This window comes from Bubalus bubalis, chromosome 7, assembly GCF_019923935.1.
Source record: "Bubalus bubalis isolate 160015118507 breed Murrah chromosome 7, NDDB_SH_1, whole genome shotgun sequence".
Classification (NCBI taxonomy): Eukaryota; Metazoa; Chordata; class Mammalia; order Artiodactyla; family Bovidae; genus Bubalus; species Bubalus bubalis.
This window is the reverse complement of record NC_059163.1, coordinates 73,036,190-73,042,858: the sequence shown is the minus strand read 5'-3', so window position 1 is coordinate 73,042,858 and position 6,669 is coordinate 73,036,190.

Sequence of the window (6,669 nt, the reverse complement as noted above, 5' to 3'; positions counted from 1 at the left end):
TCTGTGCGACCTTATGGACTGTAGCCTGCCAGGCTCCTCTGTCCATGGGATTCTCTGGGCAAGAATACTGGAGTGGGTTGCTATGCCTTTCTCCAGGGGATCTTCCTGACCCAGGGATCAAACCGCGTCTCTTGAGTCTTTTGCATTGGCAGGCGGGTTCTTTACCACTAGTACCACCTGGGAAGCCCGTGCCTTAGGTCTCTCATCTGTAAAATGAGGATGATGGCAGTATCTACTAATTAGGATGGTGATGAGAGTGAAATGAATTAACCTTTGTCAAGCCTCAAAACAGTACCTGACACATAGGAAAAGCCACATCAATCTTGTAAATAAATAGTAAAAATAGTAAGTAAGTAATTACATGCTAGAATCCACTTTCTCTGATACTCAACTCAAAAGAGTGTTTCTAATTTTCCTCTCTGTCATTTCTTTTTCATCACTTTCTTACTCTTTTCTTTTACTCTCTCTTTGAGAAAAAGCTCTGCCTTTCCTGATGCAATCCCCACTTTTGTCGCCTCATCTCTTGCCAACCCAAAGAGTACCCAGATCTACCTGCAAGGGGCCTGGAAGGGGTTGGAAAGGATAAGACAGAAAAATGCAGAGTAAAACGTGTCAGAATTTGCCCCGTTAACTGAGGATGAGGGGGTGGGGAAAATGCCATGAATTTGTATTCTCAGATAATATTTTCCTCTTATGTTTGATGTGAGTGACCACAGAGAGGGAACTGAGGAGGGTGCTGAGTTTCATTTCACATCTGGCAGCAGATGGGAGGCAGCATGAGAAGATTCTGGAACCTGAAGGCAACCTCAAGAACCTAAGGTCACCCAGGAGTTCACAGAATCCTTGGCAACTTTTAACTTGTGTAGGCTCTGGTGCTGCAGGAAGTGTGATCCAATTTCTTTAACATCTTGGGTATGAAACATGAAGTACACAGAAAAATGCAGAGTAGGTTTCTTATAAAGGGAGGTAAACATTTATCAGAACTCTTATAATAAGAGGGAGATGGATGGCTAGTGTTTAAGATCTTAATCTGTTGTACAGGAAGAAGAACAATTTATTAGGTTAAATAATAAGTACATAAAATCTATTTGGTATATATAAGATGGTTTGTGTATATTCATACATATATGAATACCTGTATTCATTTTTATACATAATGAACCATATACTTGTGGAAATGAATATATTAAATAAGTAGAATATAAAGGAATATGTTTGGCTAGTTAGACATGTGAGAAATATGGTGAAAATGTGTAAGACTCTACAATCTGGCAACCACAAGACGAAGTGAGTTCAGGACCCAGCTGGAGACTGATCATGTGGGTTAGTGGTCACAGCTAAGAATGAATGGTACCAGCTTCAATACCGGTTGTCCTGGTAATCACATTCCTCTGCTCACCCTAGTGACATTATAATGAGCAAAATCACATACAAATAAGGTAAATGGAAAGGGTGGGAGAAGACAAGAAGCTGAGCGACTGGCCTAAGACATCGAGTTGGATATGGCTACTGGTACTTCCTCTGGCCTGAACAAATCCAAGGTGAAGAAACCAAGTGCCTTGTCCATCCTGTTTTTTGCCACAGCTAAGCTGAAGCATCCAGAGACCAGGGGTGGATGTGAGTTGTCTACAAATGTGAGTCTTGATTACTCTCCCTGCTGCAGCCTGCAAAGAGGGACAGAATATGCAGGGAGATGGGTGGGGGAGGGGCAGCGGGGCGGGGATTCAACTTACCTCTTATTTGAATTTCTACAGGAAACAGATGATGTGAACAGTCTAGGGGATAGAATTATACACCAACTTTGTCATTCTCCTGCCTTCCCATTAAACGTGCTCCCTGGGGGAAGAGGTGGGTTCTTTTCCTGCCTGTGAGTAGAAACTTCAGTTCAGTTCAGTTCAGTCACTCAGTCATGTCCGACTCTTTGCAACCCCATGAATCGAAGCACGCCAGGCCTCCCTGTCCATCACCAACTCCCGGAGTTCACTCAGACTCACGTCCATCGAGTCAGCGATGCCATCCAGCCATCTCATCCTCTGTCGTCCCCTTCTCCTCCTGCCCCCAATCCCTCCCAGCATCAGAGTCTATTCTAATGAGTCAACTCTTCGCATGAGGTGGCCAAAGTACTGGAGTTTCAGCTTTAGCATCATTTCTTCCAAAGAAATCCCAGGGCTGATCTCCTTCAGAATGGACTGGTTGCATGTCCTTGCAGTCCAAGGGACTCTCAAGGGTCTTCTCCAACACCACAGTTCAAAAGCATCAATTCTTCGGCACTCAGCCTTCTTCACAGTCCAACTCTCACATCCATACATGACCACAGGAAAAACCATAGTCTTGACTAGACGAACTTTTGTTGGCAAAGTAATGTCTCTGCTTTTGAATATGCTATCTAGGTTGGTCATAACTTTCTTTCCAAGGAGCAAGTGTCTTTTAATTTCATGGCTGCAGTCACCATCTGCAGTGATTTTGGAGCCCAGAAAAATAAAGTCTGACACCGTTTCCACTGTTTCCCCATCTATTTCCCATGAAGTGATGGGACCGGATGCCATGATCTTCGCTTTCTGAATGTTGAGCTTTAAGCCAACCTTTTCACTCTCCACTTTCACTTTCATCAAGAGGCTTTTTAGTTTCTCTTCACTTTCTGCCATAAGGGTGGTGTCATCTGCATATCTGAGGTTATTGATATTTCTCCCGGACACTTAGGCTCATTGTATTAGCTTACAAGACATTTTTAAATGGTAAAACATTCACTTTCTATCATAAACACAATATCAATTTTAGTCATTTTAAATGCTCAGGCCCCCTGAGGGTAATGATGTCTTTCATTTTTTTCAGGTAAGGAAATTGAAGTTTGGAGGGAATAAGTGGTTGAAAAGAGGTCTCAGTGGTAGAAAGTGGGGAAGTTGGGATTCAAACCCATGACCCATGTGTGCTTCACTGAAGACTACACTTCCCACCCTCCACTGAGTGCATCAAAGAGACCCTCTCTCTCCTTTCTCTCAAACCTGTTTTGTCTACCCTTGGAGCAAGAGATGAGTGAAGGGTTGAAAACCAGTTGCATCCTAACTTCTTAGCATGTCCTGACTCTTAGAGGCAGAACTCCGAGAGTAGCATTTACCATTCTGTCCCAGTAGGAAAAGAAGTAAATAATTCATAAGCAGATTTATTGACCTGTGGTCCATGAAAGATCTCCTGGTGGAAAGATTAGTCTTTTCTCTTAGATTTTCTTTGGTGTCACTTTGTAAATTGTCTTTGTGAGAAGACTGTATTTATTGTAAATGTAAACATATTTTTGATGTGTGGTTTCATTACAAACTAATGTTGCATGGGAAGGGTATTACTTGATAATAGACATACTAGCCATTACCCTCACTTCCTGTCGGTGAGAGGAGCACCCACTGATAGAAATGGACCACAACACACCCATCACTGGGTGTGTAAGGCCCAGCTTAATTGGAAAATATCAAGAAAAAGAAGTGATGTCCACATTTACTTATATTCTTTGTTTTGATTTTTTTTTATCATTGAGCATGATAAGGACTCCCACCACCACTCGCCTCAAAATGCCGCAGTGCCCATAGCATGGCAAAATTATGTCTGTCCATCTTGCAAATACACTGGACAAGGCAAACATTTTTCATGAGAAGGCTTGATTTTAAAAGGCAGAAACCATGTCTAAACTTGTATTGTCTCAGAACAAAATTCTTTTGTCTAAACATCTTCCAGAGTATTTTATTCATACCTTTCAAGTGAAATAAGCCACGTACAGTTAGCGAGATTTGAGGAAGTCCTCACTGTGTGGATTTGACCTTGTTTATTTGGGACTTGGAGCAGATAAAGAAAACTGAAGCATACCTCTGTCAAATAGCAACCTAACTTTGGAATTGTTGACATTTCTTTTATTACAGTGTTTTGAAAGTCCCTTGGACTGCAAGGAGATCAAACCAGTCAATCCTAAAGGAAATCAACCCTGAATATTCTCTGGATGGACTGATGCTCAAGCTCCAATACTTTGGCCACCTAAGGTGAAGAACTGACTCACTGGAAAGGACCCTGATGCTGGGAAAGGTTGAAGGCAAAAGGAGAAGAGGGTGGCAGAAGATGAGATGGTTAGATAGCCTTATCAACTCAATGGACATGAGATGGAGCAAACTCTGGGAGATAGTGGAGGACAGGGAATCCTGGCATGCTGAAGTCCATGGGATTGCAAAGAGTCACACATGATTTAGTGACTGACCAACAAAACCTATGAAGATGTATTATTTGGAACTGCTGCAGCCTTTTTGTGACCATGAGAAGGAGGCCAAGAGAATTGTAGAGAAGGTGACCCAGAATTCTGATCTTGTTGAGCTGCTAAACTATCATTGGAATTCCCTATCTTTGTATTACCTTGTTAAAAAAAAATACATTCCTAAGATCTAAATAACTTTAGCTAAATATTTTGTTACTTGCCCTCTAATATTAGGATCTGTGTTTCAAACCTTGTCTTGGAGAATGCTGTTATTCCTTGGTATAAGTTTTCTCTCAAATGGCAAAAAGCTTTAGGGGCTCTGATTCTATTGTGAGTTAACGTTTAATATTTTCCAAAGGAAAAAGCAACTGGTTGGGTATTGATATGTCATGTACAGATCATGTCACATCATATATTACAATTTCAATTTCATCTATTTCAAGATGAATATCATTTTTTAAAAGTGAAATTTACCTTTGAGAATATGTAAGATTTGACTTTTGTCTTATTGTTCTTATTTTTCTTCCTGGAATGAATCATTAATTTTTGAATAATCAAAAGTGAGAGAAATGATTTTTTTTAAAGATTGAACATAGATGAAGTAAGTACATTTCTAATGTAATTAGTTCCTTACATGTAATTTTTTCCCACTTATGTTTCAAGAGTATTTTTCCCTGGGGAGGGATCCTATACCTTTTATCAGATCCTCACATGAGTTTGGAATAGAAAAAATATTAATCTTGAGTTGGTATGATAAGATAGACCATATTCAAAGCCTCAACTTTTGCTAGATTTCTACCTACTTTTTATTATGAATGGGCATTGGCTTGGTCCAAATTCCTACACAGTGGTCCATTCCTACACCTCCAGTCCATGCCATGGTAGCATGTTACATCCCTACACTGTTGATCTCAACGGTAGCTACATGATTTGCTTTAGTTAATGAAATGTGAGTAGAATTAACATGTATCACTTCCAGGCAGAAACTGTAAGAGCCAGCACACAATTCATCATATTTCCTTTTACCCTTCTGTGATCTTGGAATCAGGTAACAAAATAGCACATCTGCCAAGGTTCTATTGGGTTGCGAGTGGCTCTGGTTAGTAGAGCTCCCTCGTCAACCCATGATGGACATGGGGCACAAGTAAGAAATTTGAACTCAATTGTTGTCAGCTGCTAAGGTTTTCAGGTTGTTATTGTAGCACAACCTAACCTATCCTGATGGATCTAATGTCCGTTTCAATCCTTCCTGCTTTATCCATTCATACCTCTGACCTCAAACACATGCAACATGGAACCAGGGAAAGGAAGGAATTTCATTTACAGAGTGGTTTCTAAGTGCCCAGGATAATGTAGGGTCTTATTCCCAAAGTCACCTTATTTCAACTGCACAAACAGCCCAATGACACAGGAAGGGCTCCTAGTTCAGCACAGGATCCAGGAGATCAAGGCTCGGAGGTTAAGCACCCAGTGCTGGGAGCCTCAGTTTCTACTCCAAAGCTCTCACTCTTTCCATTGCAGCAATGTCTCTCACTGCAAGGCTGGCTAAGGTCATTCTGGGAGAGAAGCTTTTGGATCTTAAAAAAATAATAATAACCTTTACTAATGACCTGGTAATTGTTTTTATAGCTTCCCAATGAAGTGTGAAGTGTTCTAAGAGACAACACAGGACAATTTCCTTTGATGGTGAAGTTCTCCAAAGAATGATTGCCTCAATCTGGGCTCCTGGTCCCCTGACTTCAGAGTGATATTGAAAGGACCCTGAGTTGCTGGCCTAGAAAACCTGCTGAGGTTGGCAGGAAGGTTGGCTCATATTTATCTATATTTTAAAGCAGTAATTCTATCTTTCTTTTTCAAAAATGACCACATAATAGCATATGAGCAAATAATAAATAGCTGGCCTTTGCCGAGCACTTACACTGTGCTATGACTCAGCACTTCAAGTCCCCCGCCTCCAACCAAAGCCCAGCGTGGTGCCTGGCACATGGCGAGGACTCCATAAACATCTCTGTAATGAATGAATCACCTACAACAAACATTTGTTAGACCTGCTGCTTTGAGCTCTGCTCAAATGCAATGAAATTCTTTCTGCTCAAATACTTATGCTGTGCTGTGTTAAGTTGCTTTAGTCGTGTCTGACCCTTTGCAACCCTATGGACCGTAGCTTGCCAGGCATTTCTGTCCATGGGATTCTCCAGGCAAGAATGCTGGAGTAGGTTGCCATGCCCTCCTCTAGGGAATCTTCCTGACCCAGGGATTGAGCCTGTGTCTCTTACGTCTCCTGAATTGGGATGCGGGTTCTTTAGCACTGGTACCACCTGGGAACTTGACCTCTGCCCAAATGCAGTGAAAATTTATTGGGATGGGGGGAAAGGTTAATGTTCAGACAACTCAGTCACTGAATTTGCAGCCAAAAAACCTTTTGAAATTCCAAGATAATG